The sequence below is a fragment of the Meriones unguiculatus genome, chromosome 7 (assembly GCF_030254825.1).
Source record: "Meriones unguiculatus strain TT.TT164.6M chromosome 7, Bangor_MerUng_6.1, whole genome shotgun sequence".
NCBI classification, from domain to species: domain Eukaryota; kingdom Metazoa; phylum Chordata; class Mammalia; order Rodentia; family Muridae; genus Meriones; species Meriones unguiculatus.
Genome location: NC_083355.1, coordinates 82,277,356 through 82,288,064, shown reverse-complemented (window position 1 = coordinate 82,288,064; position 10,709 = coordinate 82,277,356). Strand labels below are relative to the sequence as shown.

Sequence of the window (10,709 nt, the reverse complement as noted above, 5' to 3'; positions counted from 1 at the left end):
GGCGGTGGGCACAACAGAATAATTTTGGTTTCTGTAAATCCACCATTGTTATCCTATCATCTGTACCAGGAAACTGTAGGAGTGGGTTGGAGCATTGTAACGAAGAGGGTCTGGTACTCCATGAGATCAAACTCAGGAAGCAGTGTGCTGGTTCTATTCTGCAATATTGCCCCCACCCCTAAACTCTGGCCTTCACAGACTGATTAACACTGGACTATTTCTGCTGCAATTAAAGTAAACCAATGATTATTTTGCCACCTAATATGTCAGAGGTAGACACTTTTACGGTTGGCAGAAGCCTTTGCATTTGAAAACTTCCAGTAATTGCTGAATATTCCCGACAACTTCCATCTTCAACAATGTTTTCCAAAACTCTGCAGTTTGCTTTCCAAAGCCCAAAGTGGAAAAGGAGCATGGCATGGCCCTTCTCTCTCTCCTCTTTTGCGAAGGGAAGCACATGCTCTTTGATTGGTGACCTGCAGCGTAGCTTAGAGCACAGAGCACTGATGTCTCCCATGGTATCACACTTTCTGCTGGGGTATGTTACCTGGTTATGTCTCACTACCGCATCAATTCCTTCAGAGTAGAAATAATATGGAAAGTTATAATCACCACATAGCTTACAATTCTACTTGAAAATAGGTGAAATACCAATCACCGTCAAAGTTTCCCCCTGCTTCTCTCTATCATGTACTGAATGTCCCCAATTTTATTCCTGTCCTTCTCCATTCTGCCCACACCCTGCCCTCGACACAACAAACACTTGATATACAGACTCTTACTGTTCTCTTCCTCCCCTGCCTTCTGCTGTGATATCTCTTTCGTCCTAGCTCACTCGGTCTTTGGCTCCCAGTGCCAACCCACTGTAGGAAGGTCTTCCTTTTACACCCCAGCTCTATCATCTATATTCCTGTCCAACCTTGGCCATTGCTCTGTAAAAACAATCTTTGCATATTGTGAGAATTCATTCATTCATTCATTCCTTGAAGAGGGAACCTTGTAATGATTCTTCTCTTTTTTGTATTCTGACTATCACAGAAGCAACGGCGATTAAAAAACAAACAAACATGGCGGCACCTTTTACGTGTGGATAAAGATGCTTTTAGAAGCTGGAGGTTATTTGAAACCCGAGAGCCGGGAGTGGGCTACTTTCTTATGGCGCTCTGTCAGGGAGACCCCGAGTATGCTCCAACAGTGCGGGCCATATTGTTGCTCTCGGTTATATACCGAACCGAATGGCAAGGCCCTGTTCCTGAACTTGCCAGATCCTTTGGTTACAGGAAATAAAGAAATCAAGCTGAAAGTCGACAGGAAGCTGCCTCCCTGATGGGCAGCCACCGTATGGCTAGCTGTTGCCATGCCGGCCGCTGCTGGAGAATCATTATCGACAGTCTTACTCAGCTAAGGACACTTAGCGCACCAATATTGACCAGCCACGCAAGATGATCCCGCTAGGGCAACAGCGGCAAGCCTGTTACGGAGTAACCAAAGGACTTCTGATTGGGTTTGACGCCTGTTTTACAGGAGAGGGTCCACATCTGGTGCTGTAAACCTGGTCAAAAGGTCATGGCTAGGGATGTCCTAGGCCCAAGTAGGGGAAGCTGTTGCTGTTGCTGTTGTTTTACTGATAGACATAATGTGCTCATAAAATTGCCTTCTAAATAACTACGTTTGTGCCCACAGGTTATTGATTCTATCACCTTCGGTCTGAGAAACTTCTTTTTTTGGTGGCCAGTGCTAGCTGTAAGCTCATAACTGGTCAAAGCACAGAGAATATGTCTGTTGAATGTCAAGCCGTAAATAAAACATCTGCCTTATCTTGCCCAAGGTTCACGGTGGTTGTGATTACCTGCTGAAGATCTTCTCAAGATTGGGCCTGTTGATACTCAGACATGGAATGAGGAGAACCTCATGGGAGCCTGTCCTTCCCTGATGACTTATAGGCAGTTAATTGTTAGTGGGATAGACATTTTCTTTATCTGTGTAGCCTCTGGTCAAGTACCCACGATCCTGTAAACAGCCCTAATGAAATTCACAATACAAACACATACACACACACACACACACACATACACACCACAAGAGCGGGGGTGGGGGGCTGGCCGTGAAGAGGAAGGGGACTAGAGGTAGTGGGAGAGGGACAAGACAGGACCCTTACCCTGTGCTTTGATGAACTTGTTATAGTGTATGCATCATTTTAACTGAACTGCTATACTCAGCCTTGCATTTGTCATTGGTTCATGAGGCCCATATGGAAGCCTTCAAGAGACCCATTCCTGAAGTTCCGAAAACAGTTCCTAGTGAGATTTCTAGGACAGGGGCCTGTTTCCTCCCTGAACTCTCAATCATTGCCTTCTCTCCTTAAGTTCTATTTTCTGTTTTTTTTTTTTTCCATATCAAATTCAAGTGGATTTCGAGTACTCCTGAATAAAGTGAGTAAATTTTATGATATATATTGTGAATGGTCTCAGCATTTTAACCTCTGATTTTATTTAAGCCTCGTATCTAAGCTCAGGTTTCTATAGCTGTGACAAAACACCACGATCCAAAGCAACTCGGGAAAGAAAAGGTTTATTTCATCTTACAGTTCTTAGGCCACACTCCATCACAGAGGGAAATCGGGGCAGGAGCTAAAGACAGGAGGCAGGAGCTGATACATAGGCCATGGAGAAGCGCTCCTTACTGGATTGCTCCTTATGGCTTTCTCAGTCTGCTTTTTTATACCACCCGGGACCATCTGCCCAGGGGTGGCACTGCCCACACCGAGAAGTCTTCCCATATCAATTAACAACAAAAATACCCCACAGGCTTGTCTCCAGGCCACTCTTATGAAGGCATTTTCCCAAATGAGTGTCTGTCTTCCAAAATCACTCTAGCTCAGGCCAAGATCACCTAAAATTAACCAACACACCTGACTTATTTCATGACACATCAAACACAGCGATTTGAGGAGCTGCTAATTGTGATCGTCATTTTGTATTTGTGTTTTTGTTTTTGAGGCAGGGTCTCCTGATGTAGCTTTGGCTGTCCTGGAACTCACTATGTAGACTAGGGTGACCTCGGACTTACAGAGATCTGCCTGTCTTTGCCTCCCAAGTGCTGGAATAAAAAATCATGGGACACTACGCGAGGCATGTTATTTTGGATTCTAGAGTTACTTAGGAGCCACAACTCTGGGCATGCCTGTGAGGGTGTTCCCCCAGAGGTTTAACTGAGAAAGAAAGAGCCATGCCACATAAAAGGGTAAAATTCCAGTGAACACCACCAATCATCTTTCTCTCCTTGTGACTGAAGTCCTAAGGTTGAGTGGCCCTAACCTTCTATAACCAACGTTCCCATAAAAAACAAAGAATGAGGCATAGTTATGTATAGAATAAAGACCATGCGAAGACAGCAAGGTGGTGGCTATCTGCAGTCCAGAGAGAGAGAGAGAGAGAGAGAGAGAGAGAGAGAGAGAGAGAGAAAGAGAGAGAAAGAGAGTGTGAGAGAGAGAGGCATCAGAACAAATTCAATGCCCAGACAGCTTGATATTGGACTCCCAGATTCACGAATGACGAGAAAATACATTTGTGTTGTCTAAGGCTCCCGATTTGTGAAATTCTGTAATGAAGTCCTAGCAAACTGATACAGTTTTCTACAGATGACTCTTTAAAGCCAGGGTACTTCCTTATGTACTTCTACAAGTTAGGAACTAAAATGCATTCATTTGTATTTTCTCATCAGCTAAGGAGAGCCTGGTCCAGAGTAGGTGTGTGGGCAGTGTTTGTGGAATTGAAGAATAAACACAAAGCATATTTTGCTCACTGCTGTAGCAGAGCAGCTGGCTGCTGGCCTGACTTTGACTACCACCTGAAGTTTCCAGTCTGTTGTTTGTTTGCTTCTACCTATAAAAATAGCTCCCTTTGTTCTTTTCTAGTATAAAAGTGGAAGTGAAAATATATACATATAAAAATGTGTGCAAACTGTAAAAGCAATCTGGTAAAGCAGTAAAGTATGAAACAGAACAAAATCTACCCAGAACACCCTCCCCAAGGAACCACCATTCAAATGTTTGTGCATATGTTATTTTTGAGTTAGTCATCTCAATACTGTTATCAGTTTTATTCTTCATTGGTCAAAATGTCATGTGCATTGTAGCACATGTGTCTGTGATGTACATTACAGTGGTGGATTTTCATGAACGGTTTGAGCCCACAGAGAAGCGAGCTCTAGAATAGGGGTTTTGCCTGCTCTGTTGCATAGCCAACCATGTTTATTTTAAAATGTCCTCCAAGATGGCTTGTTTGAGGATGGGCCACTCCCTCTTCCCCGACTCTGTGACAGGGAGGAGAGTATTAAACAGCTTAGGAGTAAAACCATTGTGCCCTTGAAGAACAGCTAGAAAGCAAAGTAGTCCACCAGATGGTACTATTGTCTACCCTACAATGCAAAAGTGCCTGGGAAAGCGAAGAAGCAAGTGCAGCCATGGAACGCTCAGCCATAGAGAGAAAGCTCAACTGGGAACTCCAGTGTACTGCCTCAACTTCCCTAGTCTGTTTCTATTGGATGCTGTGAATGCCAGATTAAGGGACACTGCCTGGGACTCTATCTGTGACTCTGTCTGGTTGCCTTAAAGGGGTTTCCCCATTGATATTTTGCTGGATGTTTGGAGTACCTTCTCTGATTATGTTTTGCTCCATCTATCATCTATTTATCTATCTATCTCATATCTATCTATCTATCTATCTATCTATCTATCTATCTATCATCTATTTATCAATCATTTATGTATCTATCATCTATCTCTATATCTACCTATCATCTATCTATCTATCTATCTATCTATCTATCTATCTATCTATCTATCTATCTTCTTTCTCTTTCTTTCTTTCTAGCTATTATCTCTCTATTTCATTTATCTATCTAATCTCTCTATGTATCTATTTATCTATCTATCCCTTCCTGTTTATTCTTTACGTTGGCTTGCTTTTTGCTTATTAACTTTACTCATCCAAAATAAAAAATACAGCTAATCATAGATATTCTGCAAACCACATAAAAAGTAAGATTCTTTCCCAATATAAATTATTGTAGCTATAGCTTCATGTGAGAAATTAAAATACATGCAGATTTTTAGTAGCAGTTTTAAGTAGTTGAATTCCATTTCATTTTACTTAGCTCAGCTTCTACGAATGAAGAGCTTGGATCGTTTCTTTTTTCTTACTAATGTAAAACATTCTGTGAAGATTTGGTCTCTTGTTGTGTTTGCTTCATTTACTGTATTTTTAAAAGTAATTTTTACTTGCTAAAGATGGGGCACATATGTAGCCATGCACTCAGTCATGCTTGTAGCAGCTGTGGAACTGAGACTATATGGTTAATGAAGAATTGTCTCCTTTGAGGCACATTTATCTGCCAATCTGTTGACCTTCAGACTCAAACACCAAACTGCCTCAGCCATGTCAAAACACAGCTCTTGGTGTCTCTGCTGGAACACAATTTGCACGCCACCGACAACAGTGACATTATTCCTCAGTTGCTGAAGTCAGGAGTGGGGAGCGGACAGGTGGAGTCAGGGGGACTCGCTCGTCCTCACTTTCCTCACTGCTTTTGATTTCATCAGAGGCTCTGCTGCTTTTATTTCCAAGTTCCATCTCCAGCTTGTTCTTTTCTCCCTATCTCCTCTGTCCTGCCCAGACTTTGACTTTGAAGAGAATCTCTAACTCCTGGCTTGGAGTCTCAGCATCACATTGAATCTCTCTCTCCTCCTTCTCTGATCCAGCCTCACTACTTTATAGCTCCTAAAATATGTGAACTTTCCCCCACCCAACTAGCAGATTCTGGCTCGGGCCAAGGAGTCCTGTAGACTATTTCAGACTGTTCTTTCCCTCCTGATGTGACACCATCGACTTCTTTAACTTCTCTAACTGCATGTCCATTTTCTTTTAGGTTCATACACATACTTTAAAACAATACTTTTTTTCTGACTCTTGTTTATAAACCCAACTCTCTTCGATCTACTTTTTCTTAAAAAAATTATTTGTTTGTTTCTGTGTGTGCATGCTATGATATATGTGAAGGTCGGAGGACAACACGTGGTTGAGAGTGGGTCCTTTCCTCCCACATGGGAGGAATCCAACTCAAATTGTCAAGCTTGCAAGGCAGTTGCTTTTACTCTCTGAGTCAGCAGCCAGCTCTGATCGACCTCTTTTTTTGCATATTTACTTTTCGAAGTGGGATTTTTCTTGCCCTGAAGAACTCTACAGTCACAGAAGATACTGGCTTTATTTCTCCCAAATGGTGTCTGTTATGGACAGTCTTCATTACATTCACATGCAAAGGATGTTAATACAATGGGAGACATTTCGGACCAATTTTAAAGCTATAACAGGCTTTTTTACTGCAAATGGAATACAACATAATGATCTTTTGTGATAAAAAAAAATCTTCTTTGGAATGACTTTTTAAATGTACAATTTTCTTTCCTTCGAGGTTATGACTAGAATTTCACAACTATGGAACTTTTCTGGAAGTTGAAAGCTGATGTCCGGAGCTCTGGTCCCCCAGGCCCCTGAACACCTTGTGAATATACTGTGAAGCATGACTGGGACTCTCGTACTTCTTCCTTTTGGGCTTTGAACATGCTACAATAAGTCTATTGAAATTGAGGTCATAGAAACTGTGTGTGTGTATATATGGATATATCATATATATAGCTGGACAATATTTAGGACATGATGTTTGTGGCAGAGAAGGTAGGGGTAAACTGAGGAGGTTCCACAGTGCCTGGCTCAGCTCCTTGAACAGAACAGAAACTTAGTAAGTTCTTGGATGTGAAGAACGATTGTGCGGAGAGCTGATGGTTTGGATTCTGTTGTGGCCTTAGAAAAGGCACTAAGTATTATCTAATCTAGCACCTCACAGTGAGTAAAATGCTATTCTTCTATATATTCTGTTTTAAAAAGAGTAGAAATCACAGATGCTCCAATTTGCTGAGCCCCTACAGTAATGAATGGCTCTTGCCATTCACTGAGTCCCTGCTGTAATGGAGGGTTTTTGCTACTACCTGGGTCCTTACTGGTGGATGGCTGTCGTGTGCAACTCTTTCTTCCTTTCGGGAAACTTGCCGGTATCTAAAGTGAGACTACCAAATGTGGTCTTGCCTAGCAGTCAAGATGGAGTGTGCGATGCAGGTCCACACCAGGCCCGTTACAGCATTGGGTCTCCAGGGCAGCTATTCTTTCTTTGTATTAATATATTTTAAAAATTGAAATTAAAATATAATCAAATTATTTTCCCCTTTTCTTCTCTCTCAACCCTTCTTACGTACCTTACCCCTGGCTCTCTTTCAACTTCATGGCCTCTTTTTCTGCAATTGCTGTTACACACACACACACACACACACACACACACACACACACACACTCATTTCTAAATATATAAATGCAATTTGCTCAGTTCCTACAATATTACTTGTATACATGTGACTTCCTGCATATGTATGATTTCAGGAATGACCACTTGGTATTGGATAAGCATTTGGGGGTCTCTTTGGGGAAGAGTATTTCTTTCCTCTGCATTCCTTAGTTGCCTCTAGATTTTGTCTAGGAACGTGTCCGATAGGATTTCCCCCTCCTGTATTAGCATGTTTATTGGCGTCATCTCTTTCAGGCAGCCATGTGGTTAATACTACATGTGTGTAGCTTCCCTGGCAATTTAAGTACACACAATCTCACAGCAGACTACCTGTTTTTCTGTTTCTTACCTTATAGCTGTTCCATCTTCCAAGATTTTCTCTGAGCCTTAGGTGCAGGAGCTGTGGTCTGGATGTATCGGTTGGGGATGTGTACTGCATGATTACTTGCTTTCAGAATTTTGATCACTTGTGGTTTTCTGTGGTGTTCTCTATCTCAGGGAAACCATTCATGATATAAATGTTGACCAGAGCTCTGATCAAAGCCAAAGTCTTTCTCTGAACTGACATTAAGTGGTTGAGTCTGGAATATCCTCCAGAGGCCCCTGTGTTAAAACTACAGCTTCTGGATTGGCCTTCTTAGGGGGTGGTGGCAACTTTAACGTGGGTGACCTATAAGGAAGTCTTCTGGTCATTAGTGGTAAGGAGGGAACAGGGATCCTAGAGCTCCAGCATCTTTCCCCCCTGCCCCCAGTCAATGAACATCTCTGCTCAATCACTAGCTCTCAGCCACAGTATACTGCCTTGCTCCAGGCCCAAAACCAATGGCGTTGATTCATCCAAGATTGAAACACCTATAATTGTGAACCAAGAGAAAACCTTCCTTCCTTCTTTTCTTTCCTTCCTTCCTTCCCTTCCTTCCTTCCTTCCTTCCTTCCTTCCTTCCTTCCTTTCTTTCTTTCTTTCTTTCTTTCTTTCTTTCATTCTTTCTTTCTTAAATTGTTTTTATAGTTAAGACATCTAACACGGCACTGGAGAAATTTCTTTTTGCATTGGGCTAGCTAAGTTCAGAAGTGAGGAATTGGGACAGTGATGTATAGATAAGTACCTGATGGTTGCTTCTCAAGAGAATGCATATCTCTCTATCCTCCCCATGCACATATTTGAATTTATCATAAATTCTGATTAAAATATGCCTAGCACATAATTTTCAAGTAATACATAAAATATGCAACACTTCTCCACATTTTATCTGGCTCTGTGATTCTCACAGGGTACTTTCATTGACGTTTCTAAACTTCAAGGTCTGTAGCCAACCGCTGGTAATAGCTGGTGATAACCATTCTAACATGAATGCTGGTTGATATTTCCATGTACCACAATTTAAAAAATACAGCAATGGTGATGTATGTTAGAAATTAACTCTGGCAGGGGCAACTTTATTGTTGATGGGTAATAGGTTTTGAATACTAGAAGAACACTTTCTTTAAAATTTATTTAGAATATTGCTATGACTTGAACATTTTTCTCCCTAAAATGTTGTGTGTGGGCTTTTCTATTTCTCTCAAAGTTCCAGGTCTTTCTAACAGATTCACATGGAGATGGAGAAATTCTCTCTCTCTTTTTTTTTAATATATAGCCCAGGCTGACCTCAAACTCATCATCTTCCTGCCCCAGCCTCCCGAACGCTGAAGTTAAGGGCATGCATCACCACACCCCATTCTTCTTACCTTTACCTTGGCTCCAATTTGTCTCTTTTCCTCTAGCAAGAGGACTTCCTTTTCCTGTATAGAACAGAGGTGGGATATGTAATCTGGCCAGTTCTTGTTTTCCCAGTTGTTTTCATTGACTACACAGGGCAGCAATCAATTAAACAGAATGGCTACTTTGGGCTCAGAAAACAAAGTACGTGGGTAGATAATGTTGGCTATTGCCACAAACCACATCTGTGACCTTCTGTCAGTTACTTAATTACTCTCTGCCTCAGTTTCATCTTTGGTAAATACGTACTGTGGTGCCCAGTGTACAATAAACATTTGTAGAATTAAATTTAATTTCACTCTATTGTGATGAAACGAGGAAATGCATGCAAAGTACTAAGAGCAATCTCCAGCGCTGGGTACGAATGCACACAGCCCTTGAAACAACACTTTTTTCATTGTGTTTCCATTCCCTCGATGTTCTAGGACTCAGACCTCAAAGCCGGGAAGAGACGGGCTGTGATGAGGAGTGTTACATGGGAGATGGTGCTCGCAGCCTCCAGTGTACAGGGAAGGGGAACCATTTAGTGTCTCAGAACATCAGCTCTTCACCTGCAAAGGGTATGTTACCTAGTTTGCCTAATCCTGGCTTTCCTCTCCCCAGCCATCTTGTATCTCACTTCTGCACCGGATTTCTTTTAGGATGCTATGCCACTCCCTTACCTGAAACATGCCTGTCATTGTCTACAGAGCAGAGCCCAGACTTCCAAAGTGAGGCCTCTGTCACTTGCTTTATCTTTTCTTTTGGTTAAGTTCAAATTGTGTCACCCACCACAAACTTTCCTATTCTTCTGATTTGCCTTTTTTTTTTTTTTTTTTTTTTTTAGTTCTTTCAGCTTGTAAACCTCCATTCTTCTTCCTTGAGGACACCCATGGAAGTATGAATAGAGGCTGAAATCTAGCCTACACTTTCTTGTTTTCTAGTGTTTCCTGTCTTGGTCATCCCCTACTTACAGATGCTTCTTTGTCACAGGGGCAATAGCATTTCTCAGGAGGCATGCAAGGTCTCAGCAGCCTCTTCTCATCAACAGGGAAGTAAATGTTGCAGTAAAGAAAGCACAGGGTAGCTGTAAGAGAAGATGCAGAAAGGTTTTGTTTGTTTGTTTTTGTTTTTGCCACGTCTTGGACAGAACAAAGAGAACTCTCCGAGGACACCTAGCCTATGAGCTGAAGGAATGTGGCAGGTGCTGGAGGAAGGTGTGGGGGATGCTGAGGGCACAAGAGTGTGCTAAGTATACAGAGAAGAAGGAGTGGGGGAGGAAGAGTGAAGAGATTGATTCGGAGCAGAAGCTTAAGAGCTGAGACTGGGTAGATACTTAAGCAGGAGGCAGGAGTGGAAGGAGAAGAAGAAAAGACTTGTAGAGGGCTTTGGGTTGTCATCCATAGCCAAAGAGAACCTTGGATGTGTTTGAGCAGTGGGGTCGCATAAGCAGATCTGTGTTCCATGAATAAAATGGAAGGAGTCAGGCTTGTGGTGACAGCTACGGTGCAGGGTTGAGGAAGGAGGTGGATATTGGAATTGAATTGAAGGATGGTGGGAAGCAGGAAGAACACAT

At 42.2% G+C, this 10,709-nt stretch overlaps 1 long non-coding RNA gene across 1 annotated transcript; it reads right to left on the bottom strand.

Moving 5' to 3' along the window:
* Nucleotides 1-476: 476 nt before the first annotated feature.
* On the bottom strand, nucleotides 477-10,218 carry LOC132655435 (uncharacterized). The gene is made up of 3 exons (XR_009593246.1): nucleotides 10,108-10,218; nucleotides 9,124-9,177; nucleotides 477-576 (listed from the first exon to the last, which is right to left on the bottom strand). It is a non-coding gene; the product is annotated as an uncharacterized LOC132655435 (long non-coding RNA).
* Nucleotides 10,219-10,709: the final 491 nt, after the last annotated feature.